This window comes from Petaurus breviceps, unplaced genomic scaffold (genome assembly GCF_028583685.1).
Source record: "Petaurus breviceps papuanus isolate PSGF00001 unplaced genomic scaffold, PetGlider_PUasm1.0 221, whole genome shotgun sequence".
NCBI lineage: Eukaryota > Metazoa > Chordata > Mammalia > Diprotodontia > Petauridae > Petaurus > Petaurus breviceps.
The window spans coordinates 6,061,321-6,071,860 of NW_027185877.1; the positions used below are offsets into that span (position 1 = coordinate 6,061,321).

Here is a 10,540-nt window from a genome sequence, read left to right on the forward strand (position 1 = left end):
AAGAAAGAAAGAAAGAAAGAAAGAAAGAAAGAAAGAAAGAAAGAAAGGAAAGAAAGAAAGAAATAGGGAAGTGCTTTCCCAAAGGCTCCGGGGCAGAGTATTATTGTGGCTGAGGTGGCCAGGGTGATGGGAGTGGCCACTATAGCAGATGATATCAGCAAAGCTCAGACTGCCCAGCCAGGGGGAGACTTTCTTTGGGAAAATAATTCGCAAGGAAATCCTGGCCAAAATCATTTTTGAGGATGACACAAGCCCCAACTCATTTCCTGGTGATACCTAAGAAAACCATTCCTCAGATATCTGTTGCAGAAGAAGAAGATATAAATTTTCTTGGACACTTAATGATTGTTGGCAAGAAAAGTGCAGCTGACCTTGGTCTGAAGAGAGGATACCAAATGGTGATCAATGAAGGTGCAGATGGGGGACAACATGTCTATCATATCTGTGTGTCCTTGGAAGACGTCAGATGACATGGCCTCCTGGATAAATTTTTGGAATGATTTCTTTTATTTAGGGAGCAAGATAGGTTTACAACATATATGTTAAGCAGAGTATACTTAATGATTTCTGTGAAACAAGAAATTGGGAAATCATTTCAAAATGTACACAAGAAAAGGCAATTATCTCTTAAAAAATAAAAAAAAGAAATATTGTCATTTTTCTATAGAGCATACCTCCATAGTAGGCTTCTTCTAAGAATAGCATTCTCTTTAAAAAATAACAAAGATCCCTTTGGTTCATTTTAAAACAAAACAACATTCAATCTTTAAAAGAGGTATCCTGATCTCTTCCACACTTAGGGAATTTATTCCTTCTTCAAGGGCTTCTGTTATTAAATAGCAAAAACTACATTCCCAATATAAATTTGGTTAAATTGTATAATTGGTGTTAAGTTCTCTTGCATTGGGTGGCATGTAAATCCAACTTCTAAGGATCATCAGAAAGTGTTTCTCCAAATTAGAGACAGGCTTGATTAAGTTTACCTGTGACGGAAGCCTCCTCATTTGGGCTTTCAGTGAGTCCTCTCTACCCATCACAAAAGTAGCTGTTAATGAGTAACAACACTCAAGGTGGCAGGGAAAATTGGGCCTCAAAAGAATGATCCAAATCCATTAGTACTGTCTAAGCAGGAGATGGGAGAAACCTCTGAGTTTTATAAAAATTTCTGCGTAAAATCTAGTTCCATCTAGCTGTTATGTTAGCTTCAATCTAAGGCAGTTTGTCAGTTCAATATGGGGAGCCTGCCAAAGTGATCATTAATCCCCAATCTTTATATAATAGAATGTCTCTAAAAGCCTCTTTTCAACCTGACTTTCCAGAGGGACAAAAGAAAATTCCTCTTTTTAAGGGAATGATTTCATCACACTGTAGGATGTGTGGTATTTGGGTTGTTAATGGTGTTGGGGGGAGGGGGTCTTTTGCTCTGCTGACTTATTGAGAAGCTTCCTAAAGGAAACAGAATCAAGAGTCTTAATGAAGGGGGAAAAGAACGAGGCCTGGGAGTAGGGAAGAAAGAAGTGGTTTTAGTAGGTGGGATGGTATAGGCATGAACATAGTTCCAAGTGGTTGCAGAGAACTAAATGCTGGGTCAGCAAATAGAGCTAGAAAGAACATAAAAAAGATCCAGTACCACTTTAAGATAACTATACCTAGTGCTTAATAAAAAATAAGAAAACAATTATTATGGGATAAGAAAGTGAGACTAGCATAATAGTAATACTGCTTTGTAGCAAATATCCTTACCATGAGCCTACATAAAGGGGGCTTATATTATTTTTATCTGACTAGAAAAAGTATTTCATCCATCTGTGAAATTGTCTAAAGAACATTAAATATAACATAATAAAGGTGGGCTAGCAACTTGTCCTACATCCATGTATATCTTAAATTCATTGGACAAGATGAAAAGAACACTAATTATGAACAAGAAATAAACATTTACTAAGTACCTATATGCCAGACATGTTGTTCAATTGTTTTCAATCAAATCCAACTTCTTGTGACCCCACTTGGAGTTTTCTTGGCACACATGCTGAAATTTCCCCTTTCCTACTCCTGATCATTTTACATATGAGGAAATTGAGGTAAACAGGGTTAAATGAGTTGCCTAGGGTCGCACAGCTAGTAAATATTTGAGCTCAAGAGGGTGAGTTTTCTTAACTTTAGGATCAACACTCTATCCACTGCACTACCTGGCTACATTTTCCAGGCAAGGGGAATATCAAAATTGAGTCAGTCCCTGCTTATATTTTAAAAATGGTAGAATACATAAAAAAGGATTGTGGGGCAGGAAAGGAAATTTTGCTCTAGGAAGTAAAATAAATTGTGAGTGGAGCCATGGACAGTCACTTGTCAGTAGCCCTTTTCAGTAGCAGGAGTATTATGGATTCAATTACTATTCCCAGAGAAAGAAGGAGAAAAAAGGGGAGGCAGGGATATGTTAAAATAGTCAGGGAACATGGCAAAGATGTCCAGGTAAAGCCAGGTTTCCTGTATGAAAGCTATATTGGATAATAATAACAAAGATGATGATGGTGATGATGATGATAAATAATCAACATTTATATAATATTTTAAAGTTTGAATTTGATCGTCATAGCAACCCTAGGAGGTAATAGATGCTATTATCATCCTCATTTCACAGATATGGAAACTAAGGCAGAAAGAGTTTAAGTGACATCCTTAGAGTCACACAACTAGATAGTATCTGAGACTGGATTTGAATGAAGCTTTTCCTGACTCTAAGGTCAACATTCTATTTATTGCATCACCCAACTGCCTAAATATGAAGATATAAAGCATGACTTGGGTCAATCGATCCAGGGATTGTGTAATAATTATGTAAGAGGGATACATTTTTACCATGGGGTTAAAAAATAAAGAGGCTGGAAACAGGCTTAAGAGGATTCAGGATCTAGCAAGTATTCAAGGAAAGGGGACTAAGGAATCAGAGAACAAGGAGAAAGCATGTGTTTTGCTAAAAAGCAGAATATTTTACTACTTATGAACCAAATCTATAAAGTCATGCCTCTAGCGACTCAGTGAGGTATAGTGGGAAGGGTCCTGGGATAATGGGAGTTGAGTTTTATTTAAACTTAGGGTAGGTCATTTAACCAAGTTAGGCGACCTCAGTTTCCTCACCTGTAAAATCATGAGGTTGGTTTACATGATCTCTAATGCTGCTTCCAGATCTAGAGGGCTCTTATTCTCTAGAAAATAAGAGGCACAGAAAGATCTGGGGAAATAAAGAGGGAAGAGAAGAGGAGAGGGAAAGGGGGAGGAGGAAAACAGAGAGAAGGAGAGAAAGAAAGAAGGAGGAGGAAGACAGGGAAGGAGGAAAGAGGGCGAGACAGAGAAGGGGGAAGGGGAGAGAGAGACACACAGAGACAAAAGATGGACAGAGACAAGAGACAATGACAGAGACAGGGAAATGGGGAGTGTCTTTTTTTTACCTATATCACCTCATAGCAAACCTGCTCAGGAGGTCCTGCAGGAATTCCTTTTAGACACTAGGAAAGAGCTTCAGAGAGACTAAGTTCATCATGATGCTGCTTTTTTAGTTATGACTCAAATTCTAATCTAGAGATGAGTTTTTAAACCTTCAAATCCAGGTGGAGGTGAACTTGCTTCCTCTATCTACTCACTCACTCCAACTAACTAAAGATTAAATAATCATTCAATTATACTTACCTTCATGTTTAATTCTGATAATGGTAATTTAATGATATACCAAAGAAGTAGAGTTTTTTTTGTTTTTTCACAAAAGTATTTTATTCATATCTTTTTATAATCATAGTAATTTCCTCCGGTATCTCTTCCTCCTTCTCCTCTTCTTCCTCCTGTTCTATCCCATAGAGCAAATGGTACTTTTTAAAAGGGAAACAAAGGAAGGGGAAAAATCAACATAACTGATCAATCAGAAAAGTTTGAAAATATGTGCAATGTAGATTAAGCCTTCCATCTATACAAAGGGACAGAGTTGGAAGGTTTCTTCTTTTATCATAGAAATGTATTTTAAATTTGAAATGGTGTAAGTGTTCACACACACATGGCTAACCACTAGTACTCACTGAAGAAATTTTAGATGCCCCCTCCCCTCTCTGCAGAGGAATAGTGCATATGTTTCTAATATTTTTGCTCTAAAACTATCATTTCTCTAATAGGTACCTGTTTCTATGCATGACAAATAGGGGAACAAACCCCAGAAGCACACAAATATGGAGAAAATGAATTCCACAAGTGAGGTTTGGGCCCAAAAGTGCTATCCTAGTAAACATTCCCTCATTTCTAAGGAGCAGGACAAAATTTCTATCAATAATGCCATAATGTAAATATTTGGCTGAATTCAGGCATAGTTAAGATCAGTCTTTTATTTAAACCATTTCCCTATATAAACAAAGCATGGAAACATCCTGGCCATTCTTCAAAGGACTCTAAAGAACTCAACAACCCATATAATAATATCATTTAACAAAATTTCTCCCAGACTGTAGCAAAGGATTTTTTTTCATTTCTTTTTTTCCCCATTATTGCTATTTCTATGTAATCTGAGGAGTACTTTAGTCCAAAGGACTTTCATAATCAGGACTTGGAGCTAGCCAGCATCAGCAGTACAGACCTTTTCAAACTTAGCAGTTTTACCAAGCATCCTTACATGTGCTGCCGAACATCGAAGTCCAGATAACATTCAAGAATGTACTGTTCTTTCATATGGAAAGCCCAGCACGTACTACTAAGACATGAGTCCTACTGTATTAATTACAGTCACATTGTTTCTTTGTTTTTTTGAAAAGAGGATGTCTATACTTCCTTACCAAAATAAGTATCTATCACAGTCATATCCCAGTACTGAAAATGGAGGAATACTTTTAAAATGAGTGAGCTTTAGTTTATGCTTTCCTTATTCTGGGAAAAGGTCCTGCATCTTTGACATGCTAGAGAGAAGGTTAGTTGTTATGATTCTGTTGCTAAATTCTTTCTTATTTTTAAAACAAACATATTTCTATCAAAATTATATTGTGTTTTTGGTTCCATTTAAAAAGAATCATAGGATTTCATGTTTGGAAGGGACCTCAACTGTCCCACAGCCCATAGTTGATAACAACTGTCGGCTTTAGAAAATACCCACATCTTTTAGATATCTTAGTCTGAATATGCTGACAATAGAAAATGAAAACAGAATAATTGTGCCCAATGCCCAATTAAGATTGACTTCCTTAAAAATAGGAAAACCTAAAAAGCAACCATTTCCCGAAAAACTGTGTTCACTGGATTTTAATAATATCATTATAGAGTTGGAGAAGTAGTGTTGTATAATGTCTAGACCTGAGTTCAAGGGCCATATCTATTACCTACTGGCAATGTGACCATTGATATGTCTCTGAACTTCTTATTGCCTCAAGAAATTGTAAAAGAAAACAAATTATGGATGAATTATCAATGGACATGAATATAAAAAAATGCCATGCTGGGAGTTCTCTCACAATGATGTCTGTCTCGAATCTCCCTTCTCCCAAATAGTCTTAGAGAAACTAGACTTGATAAATATATTTGATATTTATTATTATTATTAATGAACTGGATTCCATAGTGATTGGGTAGAAACTATATCTATAAAATATTTGGAACTACTTGAATAAAAATGGGGCTATATGATACATTACTATTATACTTGTTACCATAACAGCTGCCAAATTACTGAAAATTTTCATAATTCAATATAAAACATAAACTTTAATATACTAATTCCTTGTGTAGACAATTTCAAAAGTAATGTCTGACAATTATAGATGAATTTTATGAAGTTTCAAAATGAGCTACTTTGGGGAAAAAGTATGGTTTGACACCTTTCCAGCTCTTGTTGTTTCATCATTTTTCAGTCACATCTAACTCTATGACCCCACTTGGGGTTTTATTGGCAGAAATATAGGAGTGGTTTGTCCTTTCCTTCTCTAGATCATTTTACAGATGGGGAAACTGAGGTAAGTAGTTTAAATGACTTGCCCAGGGTCACATAGCTACCAAGTGTCTAAAGCCAGATTTAAACTCAGGTCTTCCCAACTCCAGGTTCAGCACCCTATCCACCATGACACAAGCAGGAAGACACTGAATTTTTCTGTCAGGATTTCAATGGGCCCATTGTACTTCCAGAGGCATAGTTCTGTATGTTGGTAGATGGACAGCAAGAGATCAAAATGAGTTTGTTTTAATGAAATAATAGCATAGTTTTGGTGGTATGGTTTCTTAGGTGATTTTCCTTATCTATCTTCTCCTGTGTTTTTGAGCGTAAGGCATATTGTACCTGGTTGGTCTACAAACAACCAGGATTGTGTGTATAAAATACATCTAAGGCTAGAGTTCCTAAGCTTTTTTATGCCATGGACCCCTTTGGTAGTCTGGCAAAGTATATAAGCCCCTCCTCAGAATCAAGTTTTTAAATTAATAAAATAAAATACACAATTACAAAGAAAAGGAACTATATGAAAATAATTATGTAATTTTTCTCCATCCAAGTTCACAGGTCTTTTAAAATTGATCCATGGATATCCAGGCTAATAACCCTTGTTTTAGGACCAAACAGAACAAAGTATTCAACTTGAGAACCCTCTGGATATTTGAAAAGAACTATCATGTCTCCAGAAAGTCTTTTAAAAATTTTCCTCATGATAACCATCTCTAGTAATTTAAGCCAATCCTAGAATGATATGGTCACCAGACTATACACCATACTGGTATACTCAGAATGAGCTTTAGTTTGTCAATATCCCTACTAACATATTCTCACCAAAGCATAGTACAGCAAGACTAAGTATTTCCTTCATACAGGACACTCTGCCTTCTTAACTAACACCAGTCTAAGATTCTATCAACTTTGTTTTGTCCTATTACACTGTTAACTTACACAGAGCTAAAATCCTGAGACCTTTGCCATGAATCTATAGTTGAGTAAAATACCCAGAGTTATGTACATGGACTGTATTTCTATCTGTTTTATCCACAACCAGTAACAGAATGCTCTGTAAGCAAATGATCCTAGGGGATCAGGAGTTTATATTCTATACACATAGAATCTCTGGGGTCAAAGGGAATATACTTTGGAATTTTGAATAGAGCAAAACAAGAAAGCAATAGGAAACAATATGAATATACTACAACGTGTGATCATGGAAATTTCATGCTGATATTCAGAGATTAGGAATCAAAAGACAAGAGTTATGTCATGAAGTAATTTTAACAAGTCATACTTTTATTATAATTTTGTCATTTTTAGACAGGAATGACATTTAATCTAACATACTTAATAGGAATGTGAATATAAATCATGTAATTCATATTAGATTAATGTGAAATCTGGGGAGCTTACCTTCATAGATAAAAATTCAAGGATTCATTCATTACTGTTGTTGCATAGTTCAGCTCCTTTTTATACCATTTTAAATATATTTGCATTTTACAAGGCCCATAATCAAGTATTGTTGAAATGAAAATTTCTTGGTTGTATATGATAGGTGTACAGAAGAACACCATCTCTGGGAAGGCTAGATTATTCAAATCCTTGTGATATGCAACTATTTCATAACAAGCTATAGGTTGGCAGCATGGTATTCAAATAGCTGGCCTTGGTATTAGGAGTCTGGCACAAGTTTAGACTTGACACATTCTGGTTTTGTGACTGTGGACAATTCATTTAGCTACTAATAGCCTTCTAAAACTATAATTTATTAATGTACGGGTTATTTTCATAATTTTCATGATATGGGAAGTTTGTGAGAGTTTTTTCCTAAATCAATAACATCAAAGTTCTGGACAAACTGAAAAAATTCAAAATAAAATTGAAAGAAAATATACTAACTCACTGGTTAAGGTTTTAATTCAGTAACACAAAATCAACATTCTGCAGCACTGATGGTCTTCAAAGTCACATCTAAAATGGTATATAGGAGAATTCAGCCAAATGAGGTTCTGTAAAGATTACAAATAATTATTTGCATCCTAGACTGGAAAAGCATATTTGCCCAGAAACATAATGGAAAGAAACTCTCATTACTTTTTATTCTGAAAAGCAATCGGGTCACTTCTCTGAGGGTCCAAAGCTTTTTTTTTAAAGCACTTAGTTGTTGAAATGTATTACTTTAAATAATTGTTAAGAGAAACACGGAGTTTTAAGATTTACAAGTCATTCTGGAAAGAAACTTGAAAAGAGAGAATGTCTTTCTGATGTTTGTTTTAAGAGTTTGGCAGAGTCTTAGCAATTCAAACTTATGGTTATGGGTTTTGGGACAATATAATTATGACTTGTAGTTATATGTTGTAAGCAAAGTACAATAACTTGGCTCTTGATTCCTCAACCTCTGTAGTGGTCAGAGTTTTGAAAAGATTCTGAAGTTTTTATGGGCCTATCACAATGGGCCGTGGAACATATGTATGTGACAGTGGTGCAGAGAGCCATGATATAGATGTGTGACCCACTTTAACAATGATGGAAGGCTCCCTAAACTTTGAAATTCATTCTCAGCAGAACTAGTGTACTGTGCAGAGAAAGAAAAATACAGACAGTGAAACAAAAATTACTGTGTCAGCAAAACTTGGATATACAGACCATATGTGCCTAGTTCGTTAATGAGGCACCCTGTGGTATAGTAACAAAAGTTAATGGAAAAAGAACATTGCTTTGAAAATAATCAATAATTGGTTCACTCGTAATTGTTCCTAGAAAGGGAATTTTTTTTCTTTTTAAATATCTGTGAAAATAAATAGGTTGTAATCCCATTTCTTTTTTGTGTGGAGAAATTTTCTTATGGGAAAAGGCCAGTGATTCTACTGGCATGGGGCAAGCCAAGGTGAAGAAACTCCCACTACCAACATAGATTCAACTTCTCTTCAACTTCTAATCTTCAAGAGTTTCTAACAGTACTGAGACTTTAGATGACTTTCCAAAGGTCACATAGATAGTATTTGTCAAAATTGCAGATCCTTCTGGGTCTGAGGCCAAATCTGTATCCAGTATGCCATGTTGCATCTTTAAATTTTATTATTGGTTATGATTTTTTAAATATTTTTCTTTCACAAAAAACAACACAGGATAGAACACTGGGCAATTATAATAACCAAGCTTGACCCTAGCAAAGAACTGGGAAATATATTTTTAAAATCTGACCTCAGACACTTAGTAGTTATATGACCCTGGACAAGTTACTTAACCCTGTTTGCCTCAATTTCATCATCTGTAAAATGAGCTGGAGAAGGAAATGATGAACCACATTAGTATCTTTGCCAAGAAGACCCCAAATGGGATTTTATAAAAAGTTGGATATGACTGAAACAATTCAATCACAAGAAATAGCCATATCTATATCTATATATGTACATGTGTATACACACATATATGTATATGCATATACACACATATAGGCACCATGGTGACCAAGAACTAATGTGTACAGTTGAGCTAATTGGATTAGCAGGTATTGAGTTGAAAAAGCAATATATTAAAAGCTAGAATCCTTCCTTTCAAACCTCCAGGATATAATACTCAGTAGCTCTGTGACCTTGGCCAATTCATTTGACTCCTTAGGGCCTCAATTTCTTCATCTGTAAAATGAAACTGAACTATATGACCTCTGAGGTCTCCTTAAAAAAAATAAAATAAACTGCACCCACAATACACTTTTAAGTTTCATCTGTATTAACATTTTCTGCATCATTTTCTTATATCTAGAAAATCAGCAAAACAATGAAGTCTTTCTTTTTTTAAAGCAATTGAGGTTAAGTAGCTTGCTCAAGTTTACATGGCCAGTTATTTCTGGGTGTGGTGCTAAGTATCAGAGACCAGATTCAATTCCAGATTATCCCAACTCTGGGGCCAGTGCTCTTACTCACTGTGCCACCTGGCCACCCCAAAACAATGAAGTCTTAATCTCTAAACTAACACTGGCTGATTTCCAAAGGGTAAATGCTCATCCTGAAAAATTGAACAATTGGCTCTCCCAAGTCAATTTAAACTGACTTTAGCAGCCCACTGAAGTTATCTCCTGGGGATATGGTGAGGATCAAATGTATGAAGTGTATTTTAAAGTGTTACGTAAATACTATCATCAACATCACCTACTACCTGGGAAATTCATCTGGAAATCCTGGTGATATCTCCACCTCAACACGTACAAAACAGCACTCATCATCTTTCCCCCCCAAACCCATCCTTCTTCCAAACTTCTACATTAATGTCAAAGGCAACCCCAACCTCATTGTCATCCAGATTTGCTATCCCTCACTCTCACTCACCCCACATGTGTAATCTAATGCCAATCTTGTTGCTTATATTGAATCAACATCTCTCATACACAACTCTTTTCTGCTCATACAACCATCTACCTAGGTTGGGCCCTCACCACCATTTGCCTGGATTACTATGATAGATTCCTTTTTGGTCTTCAATCCATCCTTCACTAAACTGCCAAAATGACTGTCTTAAAGCAAAGATCTGACCATGTCACCACACTTCCCTCCCCACTCAGTCAAGAGAAACTCTAGTGGTTCCCTA

The 10,540-nt window shown here is 35.8% G+C and overlaps 1 pseudogene; it reads left to right on the forward strand.

The window, feature by feature from the left end:
• The first annotated feature begins 126 nt into the window (after positions 1–126).
• On the forward strand, positions 127–1,240 carry LOC138166307 (adenosine 5'-monophosphoramidase HINT1 pseudogene; annotated as a pseudogene).
• The last annotated feature ends 9,300 nt before the right edge of the window (positions 1,241–10,540 follow it).